Source organism: Myotis daubentonii, chromosome 12, assembly GCF_963259705.1.
Source record: "Myotis daubentonii chromosome 12, mMyoDau2.1, whole genome shotgun sequence".
NCBI classification, from domain to species: domain Eukaryota; kingdom Metazoa; phylum Chordata; class Mammalia; order Chiroptera; family Vespertilionidae; genus Myotis; species Myotis daubentonii.
The window spans coordinates 59,749,283-59,763,165 of NC_081851.1; the positions used below are offsets into that span (position 1 = coordinate 59,749,283).

General features: G+C 45.9%; 1 protein-coding gene across 17 annotated transcripts in view; it reads left to right on the top strand.

Moving 5' to 3' along the window:
* Window positions 1-13,883, top strand: part of SLC8A1 (solute carrier family 8 member A1) — a 313,327-nt gene that overhangs the window by 13,234 nt on the left and 286,210 nt on the right. For 3 of the 17 annotated variants that reach the window (XM_059660015.1, XM_059660013.1, XM_059660017.1), the window contains exon 1: window positions 2,695-3,010. The exons of 2 other annotated variants lie outside the window; for them this stretch is intronic. The gene's annotated coding sequence lies outside the window, so the exon portion shown is untranslated. Of the gene's footprint in view, window positions 1-2,193; window positions 2,335-2,693; window positions 3,011-13,883 lie in introns of those variants that run through there. 12 more of the 17 variants (XM_059660005.1, XM_059660006.1, XM_059660012.1 and 9 more) reach the window with 10 other exon arrangements.

Genomic DNA, 13,883 nt, shown 5'->3' on the forward strand with positions numbered 1-13,883 from the left:
GAGCCAGATCAAAATGGGTGCCAAATCACTAGGCACTGGGTGGCCTTTAAAGGTTCTAGTTAAAGAGAGGACCATTTAATGAAAGTTTTTTCCCCCCAATAATCCAAGTTGACCTACTATCAGTCTTGGCTGGAAAAGAGGAGGAATGATAAGACTCAAGATGTAGCCTTCATGCTTTCTTGGCTACTGACAAGATGGACTTTGGAATAAAGTCCTTGGACCACTGGAATAAAGACGTTAAGAACAGGGTTCTCTTCATCCCACATCACAAGCGTGCTTATAGTTTCAAGAAAACCTGAGCTTTCACTAAGTGGCTCATAATAGCAATCATAGACCACACCCTGTGCACAGAATCTATTCCAGTGAGATCTACTCCACTCACATTTTCATTTAGCTCTTCCACTCAGCTCCTTCAGTTAGCTTGGTCCCATTTCCTCTGGGTGGAGTCATTAGTTACGTGCTTTCTCTCTGTCATTTAGAAAGCAGCCACTTGACGCTCCAAGCCCCTTTGTTGAGTGTGAGCCAAATGTCTGCCTTTTCACGTTCCCTTCAAGTCAGGACCCTAAGTAATTTTGGGCTGATGCTCTAATTTTTGGCTGTGACCTGTGCCTCCACACGTGTGGCTCTCTTCACACCCACCGGTCAGTGCCGTCTAACAGAAAGTTTGTGTGCAGAGTGGCTTCCAAGAAAATGTCACTCACAGTGAGGAAAGGAATTGTTCTTAGAGAGGAATGACTCCTGGGAATATATACAAGACAAGAAGAGGCCTCCGGTTTCCTCCACCAAGCCCAGTGTCCAGAACCACTGGAATTCAGGAGGCCCTTGCTGCTAATGAAAGTGAGGGCCTCATTCAGGCAGCATCACCATCACTAGTAAGTGATGCAAAAGTGCAGATCCCAGGCCTGCTCCAGATCTGCTGCAGAAGAAATGACACTCCCCGTGTTATTCACACACACATTCCTGTTTGAAGAATATTGGCCTAGAACAGTGACTTTCAACCTAGGTTACACAGGAATCAACCAGGGCCCTAGCCGGTTTGGCTCAATGGATAGAGCCTCGGCCTGCGGACTGAAGGGTCCAGGTTTGATTCCAGTCAAGGGCACATGCCCGGGTTGCAGCCTGGATCCCCAGTGAGGGGCATGCAGGAGGCAGCTGATCAATGATTGTCTCTCATCATTGATGTTTCTATTTCTCCCTCTTCCTTCCTCTCTGAAATCAATAAAAATATAAAAACAAAAACAAACATAGGAATCAACCAGGGAACATAAAAACAAAAATTAGGTACTGATGCCTGGGTCCCACCCCCAGAGATTCCAGGGTAATGGGTCTGGGGTGTGGCTTAAGCACTGGGATGTTTAAAAGCTCCCCAGGATTGAGAGCCACTGGGATAGAGGCAGAGGAGGGCTACTTCCCTTAGGCCCTCTTTGCCTCATAGTCACAGTGGGGTTCCTGGCCAGAATCTCTTTTTCCTATGGGCTGGCTGCCCCAGATCTGCACTGTAAGTATGGGGGAGAATTCTGCTAAGGAACTGAACTTTCTGCCTAGTGCTCTGCAGCTCTCTCCTTCTCTCACCTGCCCCAACCCTCTCACTTCCATACACACACCTTGACAGATCACACCAGCAGCGAATACCTACTGGCGCTTTAAAAATACAAACTTGGAGTCCTGCTTGAGAGCTACAGCCTCAGACTCTCGAGATGGGACGCTCTAATCTGCATTTTGAACCAGCTTCCCAGGTGTCTGACGTGCAGCCAGGTTTGTGAACTCCACAGTAGGTCTAGCCTTCCATCCTGCCAAGTCATTAAGGATTTGTAAGGATGAATGAGCTGTCAGGAGAGCCAGGGCCTGGTGCAGCGCTCCTTTATTAATTATGGGGAAGTGATGTATTGGCAATGATAATGCTTCTCTTGGAAAGGGCAGTGAATGGTTCGTCGATTTCTGCAACAGACCTTTCCCAACTCAACCTTAATGCTCAGCTGTTACTCCTCTCCCTAGTTGAAAAGCTGCGTGGCTTTCACATTAAACAGCCTCTTGATCATTATTCCCAGGTGAGCTGCAATCTTTGAGGGAAATACCAGCACGGAGGATCTTTCCGAGTTCTTGGCTGGGGAATACCTCTCTCCCAACCCCCCACAGCCTTATCTGCTTGCGTCAGCAGCTACTACCCAGCGTGTTACTCTGCCAGTCTGATATGCGGGAAAACACGGAGTGAGGATTTAAGAGACAAATCAATGAGATACTGTATCCCCAGCTCCCTTTGCTAAAAGAAAGCTTCCTTTAGCAGAGGGATAGAAAGTGAACGAAGAAAGGTATATCTGATCCACAGTTGCAGAGGTGAGAAAGGGGTAGGCGAGTTGGGGTTGGGGCTCCGTCTGTGGGCGAGGCGAGAAAGGTGGAAAAGAAAAGTTGCAGCGCGGGTCGGTGCAGGAGACCCACGGGCTGGGTGCGGAGAGAGCGCTAGCGCGCGCCCGGAACGCACTGCGGGGCCGGGGGCCGGCAGGAAAGCGGAAAATCTCAGCGGCAGAGGCCGGCAGCTTGGAAGGGCTCCCCACGCGCTCGGCGCTCCCGAGACGCGCCGGCCCCCGGCCAGGTGGTAGCCCAGGGCGCCGGGGAGCGCGCAGGGGGCCGGGGCGCGGGGACCGGGCGGGGCCGAGCGCGCGTGTGAGCCGGCGCGAGGCTGCGGGCGGGCGGCGGGCGGGCGGGGGTGCGCGGGGGGAGGAGAGCGCGCGCGCCGCCCGGGCCCCGGCCTTCCCAGCCTCCCGGCCTCCGCGCCTGCCTCCCGCCCGCGCGCACCGGCTGCCGGCCGCCGCCGCTCCTGTTGGCGCCGGCGCTGCACGGGAGCCTGCCCTGCGCGGGAGCCGCCCGCCGCCGCCCGCTCCGCTCCGCGCTTTCCCCCGAAGATGGGAGCCACCTCTTCCTGGTCGAGAGCGATTTAAAAGGAGGGCGTGCGCGGCATTGCCTGCTCGCGTGGAGGAACGGGGGAAGGTCCGTCCACGCGCCCCCAAACCAGGTAGGATCTGCTGATGGGCAAGCCGGAGGGATTTGGCCCGAGACCGCCAACTGTTTTCCATTTGTTGTTCTTGGGGCTACACTTCCCGCCGCCCTGACAAAGGGCCGGCTCCTAAATGTGTGTGTGTGTGTGTGTGTGTGTGTGTGTTTGCGCGTGCACACACATACACACACATTCTGGGTGTCCGGGTGTCCGGGTGTCCGGGGCTCTCGGGGAGGGAGATTGCTCGGGCTCTGTGTCTGGGTGTGAGCGTGCCTCCCCGCCAGTGCCGGCTGCCGGGGAAGAAAGGGCTGCCCGGAGAGATGCTGCACCCTGCGCCGCCCTGGGCTCTTAGGATCCAGGGCGCGAAGATCTAAATCCACCCGGATTGCGGCGCCGCCGGGTCCAGGCATCCCCGCTAACGGGGCTCCGAGGCCACCCCACTCCTCGCACTCCCCGGGGGCTTCCCCAAGGCCACGCTTGCGAGCGCCCTCTTTTCAGGCGGCGCTGGGTGCCTCTTCGCCACGGACTGCGGAGCAGAGGGAGGTGTGGCCCGGTCCGGGCCGACAGGGGGGGATGCAGCGGGGAGCGGGCTGAAGGGTCCCCCTTTCTGAGCGCGATGCTGGGTGTGCGTTGTGCATTCTGCTCGCACAGGCACTTCCCCCCCAAGGGATGGGAAGGGAACTTTGCAGCTCCATTATCTGCCTCTGGGGCTTTAGGGAAATGGTCTGTGTTCTGAAATGTGAGGATACCCTTCTTGGCTCCACCTTAAGGAGGAAGAGGGAGGTCTTGTGGGTGGACAGTGGGCTAAAGAACCCAAATCCTCCCAGGCGATGCGCGATGCGCTTTAAAAACACAGTATGTGTGCATCCTTGATTTTTAAGTCCCCCCACCCCCTTTGGATTCTGTTGACTGATGAATGGTTTGGGCTGGCAATTCATATTTCCCTCTCCAGCCAAGGTGGCAGTGGTTGGGTTAAGGGCAGAGTGATCCCGTTTAACAAAGAATTGTTTTAAAGAGAGCGATGTGCACGGTGCCTGCAGTCCCTGGAAAGAGAGTCATGCTCTGCACTAGGTATCTATTTTAACCCCCCTTAGCCTGGCTCCCTGCTGGTGGCTCTCTCACTGCTGCTAGTCAGCCACTGGTGGTTGTGAATATAACAATACAAACTTTGTCCTGCTGGAGGTGTAAAGACTAAAGAGAGAAGAAAGGATATCAGTAGGAGGTGTGGTGGAAGAAGCTCTTTAAACAATGACAGCTGTGGCAAAGACAGTGCAGGCATCTCGATCATGGAGGAGCTGGCAGAGTAGGGAGAGATTCTGATATGATCTGGTTGAAGGCAGAGCTTGAGTCTCTCCAAATATGAGCAAGAGGACATCCACACTCCAGCTTCCCTGTGAAGATTTCCTCAGGGAAACCTTGGGAGCAACCAGGAGGGGATTCACAAAGTGTAGGTCCCACCCATGTCCACCACACACACACACACACACACACACACACACACACTCACACTCACACTCACACTCACACTCACACACTCACTCCTCCCCCCTCACAAACTGCTTTCTCTTTCTCTTCCAAACCCATTCCTACAGCAAGTGGAGAAAGGAGAGAGGAAGATGTATCTAAGGGTTTCATTCATTTCAGATAGAAAACAAAGCCAACATGGGAATGACTGTCTTTAGGTTCCTCTTTCAAATCCTGTGCTACTTGGATTTAGCCTTGTGGTTTTTGCCAAACTTGCTTAATTGGGAGGCAAGGCTGGTGTGAAAGGAGGAAGGAAGGGAGAGCTAGCTTCATTTGCGGGGGGGCGGGGGGGGGGCCTTCGTGAGTGAAAAGGTTGGGGGGAGATTCATTTATTTTGTCAAGACGCAAGATGTGTTTTCTCAAATGGTTTTCATTTTATAAATTCTGCCTGCTTGAAGGATTCCATTTGGATCTAAGGGCTCTTTAGCTAAGATTTATCCCAGCCACTATAAGAGGATTCATGCTTTTCCCCCTAAAATGGCTGTTGTCATTTATTGAATATGGAATGCTTAATTCCTAAGGGGGAAAAAAAAAAACTAGACAAAGGTAAACTACTATTCACTGTTGAGCTGTGCAGACGCTGCAAAGGATGTAAGTGTCCATGACAATCAGACTTCATTTACTCTGTCTTGCAAGCTTAGCCGGGTTGGAAGAGGAGAGCAAGGAATGAAAAGAATATGAAGGCAATACTTTATCATCTATTTATCTACATATCTACCTATCACACTCTCTATCTTTCTGTTTACTTTTCACTGTTACTATTTGTTTCCACTGTATCTTTTTGGATTAAGATTGAGAACTAGATAACCCTTTTGCTGACCATGAAGGGGAATAAAATGCATAGCAGTGCAGTGTTTTACCTCCAAATACAATCATAGAAGGAAGGTGAAATGTAGTCAGTAACACCTACAGGACTATTTGCAAGAATTATGCTAATTGCTCTTTTAAGCTTACTGTTTTGAGAAAAAAAAAATATTCCAAGAAAGCTTCAGCATTTTGTTAGCAAGCTATATTTAACATGTTTTTTATCAGACAAAAATAGACTTTTATTTATCTTGCAAAGTAAACGCATGATTCCTTCCCTCTAAGTACTTAATGTGTTTCTTTGACAAAATAACTGATGAGGAGAGCTCTGCAGATCCAGTGAAGTTGCATTCTTCCTTTAAAGCCAGTTAAAGCATTTCTTTAACTCGCGGATGCACTTCTTCCAAAGAAAGTGAATTTTAGGACCTTACTACCTGATTTTCATGTTGCAGTTCAGTGAGAGAAGCCCTTTCTTCATGATGCCTTCAGATAGAGGGAGAAAAGCGTGTAGATAAAATGCAGGCAATCTGCCTCATCAGCATGGAACTGGATAAGATCAACACAAAATGGAATTAAATGAGGATGAAGAAATACACAATTAAAACAGGGTGGTTGAGCACATATCTTTCATCGCTTGTATTTCTGCAGAGTGTGTGTATGTTGCTTTTAACTGAAAATTGTTGCTTTGCATGTGCTAAAAACTTAGGAATCAACACACAATGATCTCTCTTTTCTTCCTGATCCTTTCATCCTTCTTAAATGTTATTTTGTCTCCTAAGGGATAAATGTCTGTTGCCAAAACATCTTCCCAGTTCATCCAGACCTCATAGTGAGACCCCTCATTAGAAGCTCTACCAAATTGTCTCCCATCTGACCAAATTCTCCTGCTCCCCCTTGTGGCAGATATTCTCCCTGACTTTCCCTAGGTACCAGAATCCCATCCAAGCATCCTTTAGAACTCCCGTAGCTGCCTATCTATCACTTGGATTCGAATTCTCAGTAGTAATTCTAGCTCACCAAGCCAAAGGGTTGCTGAGCAAGTGGTTTCCAATTTTCTGTCTGAACAAAGGGGTGTCTAGGGCCTGGAGACACATTTTCGATTTAGACCCATTGGAAGGGAATGATTCTAGGAATGTGAGCTTTTGGAGTCTGCCTGCAATTTTGACTTGGACTCAGGGCTACTCTGGTGGGACCTCATCAAGTTCAATGGGATTCTTTCCAGTTTTCTTTCTCTTCCAAAGGATACCTCTGTGTATGTGTGTGTGTGCACGTGCACACACCTCTATCTCTCTTCCTGACTCCCTCTCCCTCTTCAGCCTCTCATTTGTGCACACACAATATGTTTTACATAACACATATTTTGAAGACTCAAACTAATCAATGATGAGTGCTCAGTAGGGTTTGTAAAGCAAACAGCCCATTTTCTGAACTGGGGACTCTTAGGGTAAGTTACTCTTCCCAGTATGTTTTTATCAAGAGCAGTTCAGAATACAAATGAGGAGGCTAGTGTCTTTCCCAAGGTGTTGGGTTAACTTGGGAGGTAGATTCTCACAGCCCTCACTGCCTCACGTGTTTTTGGTAGGCTCTCTTTGCTGATAGTTCTGTATTGAACCCTCAGTGTTTTACTAGTATATCTGTGTCTGTGATTGTCCTTTGATCTACCCAGCCACGAGAGTGTAATAAGTAAGTAACAAGATCGACAAAGGTTCATGAGAATCATATTTTCTCTTTGCCTGAAACTTCCTAGCTGGTTTCAGGAGAAGAAGAAGAAGAAAAGTCCTGAGGTGAAGGAAACGTGTTTGTGGTCAAGGACAAGTACATTACAGGTAGCAGTCTAAAGTGATATGAGGAGGGCAGAGCATCCCTACGTACAAGGCATTTATCCATCCGCCCACATAGGATTTGAAATTCTCACTATCAGAGACATTTCTTTGAATAAGTAATTCTACCCAGTTGAGCTATAATAAAAGGCAATATGACGTAAGAAGGAGCACCATTCTCACAAACCTTTAGAATCTTATTCATTTTTGTACAACTTCAACTGGTTAATAAGATCAGCTGGCAGATAGAAAGGTCCTGAGGGCCTGGAACACAGGAAGATGCAGAGGAAGTGTAAGAATTTTGAAACTAGGTTGCCATCTAGTTAGTGCCCTCAGAGGGCCCTTCTGGTGGGGAAGTGTGAGGGACTTTGGAGCAGGGCTGCTTAGAGTAGCCAGAGGCAAAGATAAACTCCAGCACTGACGCTTGACATCTGGAGCAGCACTGGGAACAAAAATGTGATCCTTTTGTGCAATTTTAATCTTTTTAAAGTCTTCTGAGAAATGGGCAAAATGGTTTTCCAGAGTGGGGACGATATCCGTAAAATCTTGACTGCCTTCTACTGTTTCCTTTTGGAATATCCATACCAGTAACCTAGAAATCTAGTACCATACCAGTGCCGACCAGTGATTTCTTGTGTAAGTAATAGACATAGAAAAATACATGTAAATAGTGGAATCCATCTTTATTTTTTTAAAAAAACAGAAAAAGTAATCACTTTGTAGATGTCATTGTATGTGAAGTCTGCCTAATTAATAATTGCCTGGCTGAATCCAATGTGAGATGAAGTCAAACAGACAAGAGGGCGATTCAGCAATTTATTTCAACCAACTGTGGTATTATTTATTGAGCACTCAGCGTATGCCAGGCTTTCCAGAGAATACAGATGATGGGGAGGGGGGACTATTTGGCATTTGTGGAGCAACCACTATGTTCCAGGGACCAATCTAAGCAATAGGTACACACTTTCTCACTTAATGCTTTTAAGTGCACTACAAGGGAAGCATGATTTTTCCAATTTAAAGGTGAAGACAATGACTCCACTAGATAACTTATCCAAGACATAATAGGTGGTGGTACCAGTGTTTGAGGGTGTTCAGAGCCATGTGCTTTGTGCCACATCCTCTGTTCTTAGGGATGTCATGGTCCAGAGCAGTGGTCGGCAAACGCGTTAGTCACCAGAGCCAAATGTCAACAGGACAACGATTGAAATTTCTTTTGAGAGCCAAATTTTTTAAACTTAAACTATATAGGTAGGTACATTGTTATTAACTTAATAAGGGTACTCCTAAGGCTTAGGAAGAGCCACACTCAAGGGGCCAAAGAGCCGCATGTGGCTCGCGATCTGCAGTTTGCTGACCACAGGTCTAGAACAAGCATGTCCAACTCGAGGCCCACTGGCCACATGCCTCGTTTATTTGACCTGTGTTAGCCATTGAGTTTGACATGCTTGGTCTAGAACGAGTAAATACCTAGCCGAGTGAGATAGATTGCTGCAACTAATGAGCAAAGTGCTGTAGAGTTGGAAGGAAGAAGGGAACATTGGGAAAGGCTTCATGGAGGAGGAGGCATTTTAGTTTGTGCTCAGAGAGCGAAAGGGACTTTAACACTAAATAAAGTCTAGCTATTTTTAAGTAAACAGCCCCAGCTAATTTATGACAAGGACAACCCTGGGGCAACGTTAGGGCCATTTCCAGACTTTTCAAATCAGGACCGTGCCCTGGGAGCTGTGGATCTGGAACAAATGGTACCATAAGCCATCCCACAGATGTATTCTGCACGCGAACCCAAAAGGTATGATTAATTTCCAGCACAGCCTTGAAGGAGAGAAGCTGTAACAGACTGAGGTCAGGCAAGTGGCACCTGCCCACCTGCTCCTCTCTTAGGTTTGATGGTTATGTTTTCTGTGCCATTACAGCCGTTTATTCTGTGTTTAGCACTGACTGGCTCTGGTGCTTTCTCCCTTGAGTGTCTTGAGCATCTTCGGCTCTTCACTGCTGCTTCCCCTTATAGCACAGGACCTAGGACTCTCTTTGTCTGCTCTGCTCAATGGGTAGGATCCGATCCAGCAGCAGGTTTAGAGAATCAATCTGATTGCTCACTCTACATGCAAACCTAAACTTCCCCCATGGACTGTGGTAGCGCCCCAGAGTCACATCAGCTGGGGCAAAAGGGTAGCGTTTGGACAGGTGCTCAGTCATATAGCACGTGTCTCTCAAAACCTTTCAATTTACCTTTCAATTGTTGGGGGACGGAAGCCCCTTAGAGCTGAGCTTTGTGAGTTGGTGCTGGGCAAAGCTGAAGGCTCTTTGTTCCCCTGACTCCTCACTGTCTTTCTTCTGCCCGATGTTCAGCTAGCCCTCGGTGGCCTGCTTTAAGAGCTCCTCCTTATCAGTCCTTTTCCTGCTTAGAGCCACAGCTAGCTGCTCTGGAGAAGACAACCGATAGCATCTCTGTGTGTATTTTTTTAAAACAAATAAGCTTATGAAGGGCATAGGAAATGAAATTACTTTATAAGAGTGAAATTGGAGGTCATTGAATTCAGATTGATGCCTCTGAAGTCATTTCACCAAAGTCACATCTCCCTTTCCCTCCACTCCTAGATAATGTAGAAGGCTTCTGGCCCTAGGACTCTCCGGATGAGTAACAGCGATTTCCCACGGTGCAAAGAGAACTATGACTTTGCTTCTAGATCGAGGATATTGATGAATAAAATGAAGGACCCTAGAGTACTCCGACTAGCATTGTTTGAATTCAGCAAATGGTATATGTAACACCTGTGCCCCATTTTCTTCACCTATTAAGTGGAAATAATAATAATAGTAAAGAGCCTTATGGGGTTTTTGTAAGGAATAATACATTAACACTTGTAAAACTTGGAAAAGTTTCTGGCACACGAGTGCTCAGTAAGGATGGTTTCTTATTACATGATAGGTAGGCAGTGCGAGAGCCCCTGTTCCCACCTGTGTGCCTCCACATGAATATGCTAATGGTGGGGGTTGCCACCACAGGTTATGGAAGACAAGAACATACACAGTGCCATGTACCATGTCTTTTAAAGGGCCACCTAACACTTTTGGCTTTGTGGACTATGGGGTCTGTCACAATTACTCAACACTTTGGTAGTGAGAAAGCAACTATAAGCAAGACTTAAATGAATTGGCATGCTGTGTTCCAGAAAACATTATTGACCCTGAAATGTGAACATCCTAACATTTCACATCATGAATTATTGTTTATTCATTTTTTTTCAAGTATTTAAAATGTAAAAATTAATTTCCTGGGCTTTATAAGAACAGGTAGCAGGCTAAATTTGACAAATTTGACCTGTTAGCCATAGTTTGCCAACTCCTGACACACAGGTAGATTGTGAGAGATCCAAAGGCAGCATTAGTGGGCGTGAGGAATCTTCCCAATTGGTTGGGTGTTGTATGAAGAGGGATGACCTAGAAACTTGGAGACCTTGTGTGAGAGCCTAGCTCTGTCATTTCAGAGATGTGTGTCTTTGGAAAAGTCTTTTAGGTTATCATGGCCTGAGTGGTCATGTCAGGAAAAGGGGGAATGGACAAAGTTGGATGACTTTTAGGGAATGGACTTCCTAGTAATAAAATAATTTTTATGAAGGGAAATTGGACCTTTGAGAGGGATCGTGGAGGACAGGGAGAAAAGCACGAGGAAGGAAAATGTGGCACAGGTTTGGGTACTTTTCATTTGGTAGCTCACTTGACCTGGGAAGGTAAACAGGTGCTGTGGTATGGATGATGACCTCGGATGCCAAAGTGAGGGATTAGAATATCACAGCTTCCGGTTGTTAGCAAAGTTTCCCAATTTTACAAATCAGGCTGGAAAAGGGAACGTGACTTGTCCACACCACATGACCGGTCCGTGAGAGCCCGGTCCAGCACTCATTTCTTTTGGCCCCCAGACCAGTGACCCTTCCAGCCACCACATTGCCCCCCAGCAGTGTGGTAGAATGCAATTAACTACAGCTGCATGACATGACCTCAGAGGGGAAAAGTCTCACGTAAACGACAGAAGCTGCTTTCAATCGTTTCTAAAAACATGACCTCATACCCCAGTGTATCTAACAAGGTAGGTCTGTGAGGAATCCCATTCCAGAGAAGAGTCATTGCAAAACTACCAACCCAAGGCTTTGCACTCCAGCAACCTTTTGCCTGGCTTCCTGCTGCGAGTCTTAAATTTCAGCTCATATGTTATTTCTTCAGCAAAGCCTTTCCTATTACCCTAGTAGGTCAGGTCTTCCGTTACTTACCCTGGTAGGATGGTGTTTTTCCTTCACAGCATTTATCAGAGTTAATAATTATGTTTCTGTTTTGTAACAATCAAATTAACATCTGCTACCTGTCTTCCCAGCTACATAATAAATTCCAAGAGGAGAGAGATTGGGTCTATGTAGTTCATAGGTCAGGTCCCAATGTTTTATACATTGCCAAGACACATAATATACATTTGTGGAATGATTGAATGTTCTCTTGTTAGTCATAGAAGTGGATTAAAACAGCCCTTACTTAAACTAATAGGCAGAAGTTATGGTCTTCACTTGTTGATTAAATGGTTAACATTTCTTTCTTCATTGACTTTTTTTCCTCTACATTTTTTAATTGGTCATTTCTTATGGCTATTCTGATCACAAAAAGACAATAACATCATAGTCTTGGCATAGTTATTAACATGAAGTCATAACACTTAAGCCAATACTAAAACAATTCCTTAACTACAAGTGTATAGGGTTAGCTTAAAAGGCATACACACTAGATGCCTTATTTTATAGAGAAACTTTATGTTTCATAAGCTATGCTCAGAGATTTATGTAAACGTTTCATGGTTTCCCATAAGCCACTCAATTTATTCCTCTAAATAATAGAATGTGGCTAGCTCCTTTCTAAGCTGCTTCAATTTTAAAAATTAATTTGTTCTATGTGCATATACACTTTGGCTTTAGAGCCATGTCGCTGAGTATGTTGTCAGGAACTTTAGAAAATTGTAACATAGAATATTGATGAAGGGTCACCATTACCTGAGCATCTATCAGCTTGAGGTTCTTCCTGAAATATTTATTTTTACTTCCTACTTTTGCTCTCCTCAAGAGCATCTTATTCTTTCAAGGACTGTGATTTGCAGGAAAATTGAAAAGACTTAGAAACCTCAAGTTTGATAGGATTCCATCTCCTGAAAAGCAATCTACTTGAAGATGAAGCTTAATGACTCAGGGAAAAAAGCTGATGAAATTCACCAGCCTCTACTCACATAACCAGCATTTTCCTTGTTTAAAAGGAATTTTTTTTGAAAAGGCATTCTAAAGGTTCCTATCACATGGCTTGAAATTGGATTTTGTATTAAAACTTCCCCAGTCCCAAGGGGCAGGCTAGAAAACAAAATGAGTGACCACAAAGATTTACTGTTGAATGGAACTGAATGGGGGAGTAGATGACAGCCCACAAGGAGCCTGTCATTTAAAGAGCACAGCTCTCCTCGGAGCCCAAGGAGAGCTTGGGGCTCATGTTTCTGCATGTTTCCTACCTCTGCTCACGACTTGTGTATGGAACCTAGGAAGCAGGTCTCTGAAACTCCATGCATGCTGGGTCTTGGTCACATGTCCATGAATTGCCCTAGCAATCCTTACCTGTTTTTACTTAGAGAAGGCAGAACTAACTGTTGGCAAAATTATGAAGTAGGTGTAAGTTATTCCCTGTTCTTCAGTCTGCTTTTTTTGGGGGAAGGTGACTATGATCTCCTGCATGGTTTCATTCTTATTTGCCTCCTTCCCCCCCCTGGCCCCCCCCCCCCCCCCCCCCCCGCCGCACACACCAAGGGCTTCATGTTTCAATGCTGCCTGGAGTCCCATTTTGTGAGAAGGAAAAGTGATCTGATACCTTATTTCACATCAACGTCTTCCTGATATAACAGCAACCACTATCCTCTATTGTTTAGGCATTACCTTCTGTCAGGTACCTTATTTAAGTTATTTTGCTCTCCAGCCTGTGCTTGCTAAACATGCCCCCTGCCCTTTGTGACACGTCTACCCAGTTCTGCCCTTTCAACCCTTTATGCCAGTTTCTCTCAGGGCAAGGTGCCAAGACTGCCTATATCAGAATCAACTGGGGAACTTGTTAAAATTCAAATGTTGGGGTTCTTCTTTATAGCTACTGTATATCTGATGATCAGGCCCACTTATTTGTGTTTTGATGAGCTTCCCAGGTGGTTCTTCCATGAACTGAAGTTGAAGGAAGCATTGCTTTCCATCATTTCTTCCTTCCCAAATGTCCTTTCACTCTCTCAAGCTTTGTCACCCTTCCAGTCCCCCTTTTTATGGGATTTTCCATATTCTTCCTAGTATTCATGGTCACTGGAGGAGCTATCGCTTGATGATTGTAAATTCATGCAATGCAAACACTATGTGTTAATCATCTTTATAATCCTGTGTTTGGTCTGGTGCTTTGCACATAGAGGCCACTCATTAAATGCTTGATGAATACATGAATGGTTCACTCTCTAGAACTAAACATATAGACAGGGCTATACTTCACTCAAAACAAGCAAATTTCTTAAGTGAAAATGTCATCAAGTTAGTGTGGAAAATGTTTGTAGGTAGGAAATCTTTTTTGGTGACTCAGATATAAATGCAGGTATGCGACCTCTTTTTTTTTTTTTTTTGGTGTATAAGGTCGGACATCAAAGAAAGGTTGTTCTCTCTATACAGAGTGGATGGTGAACAAATTATGAT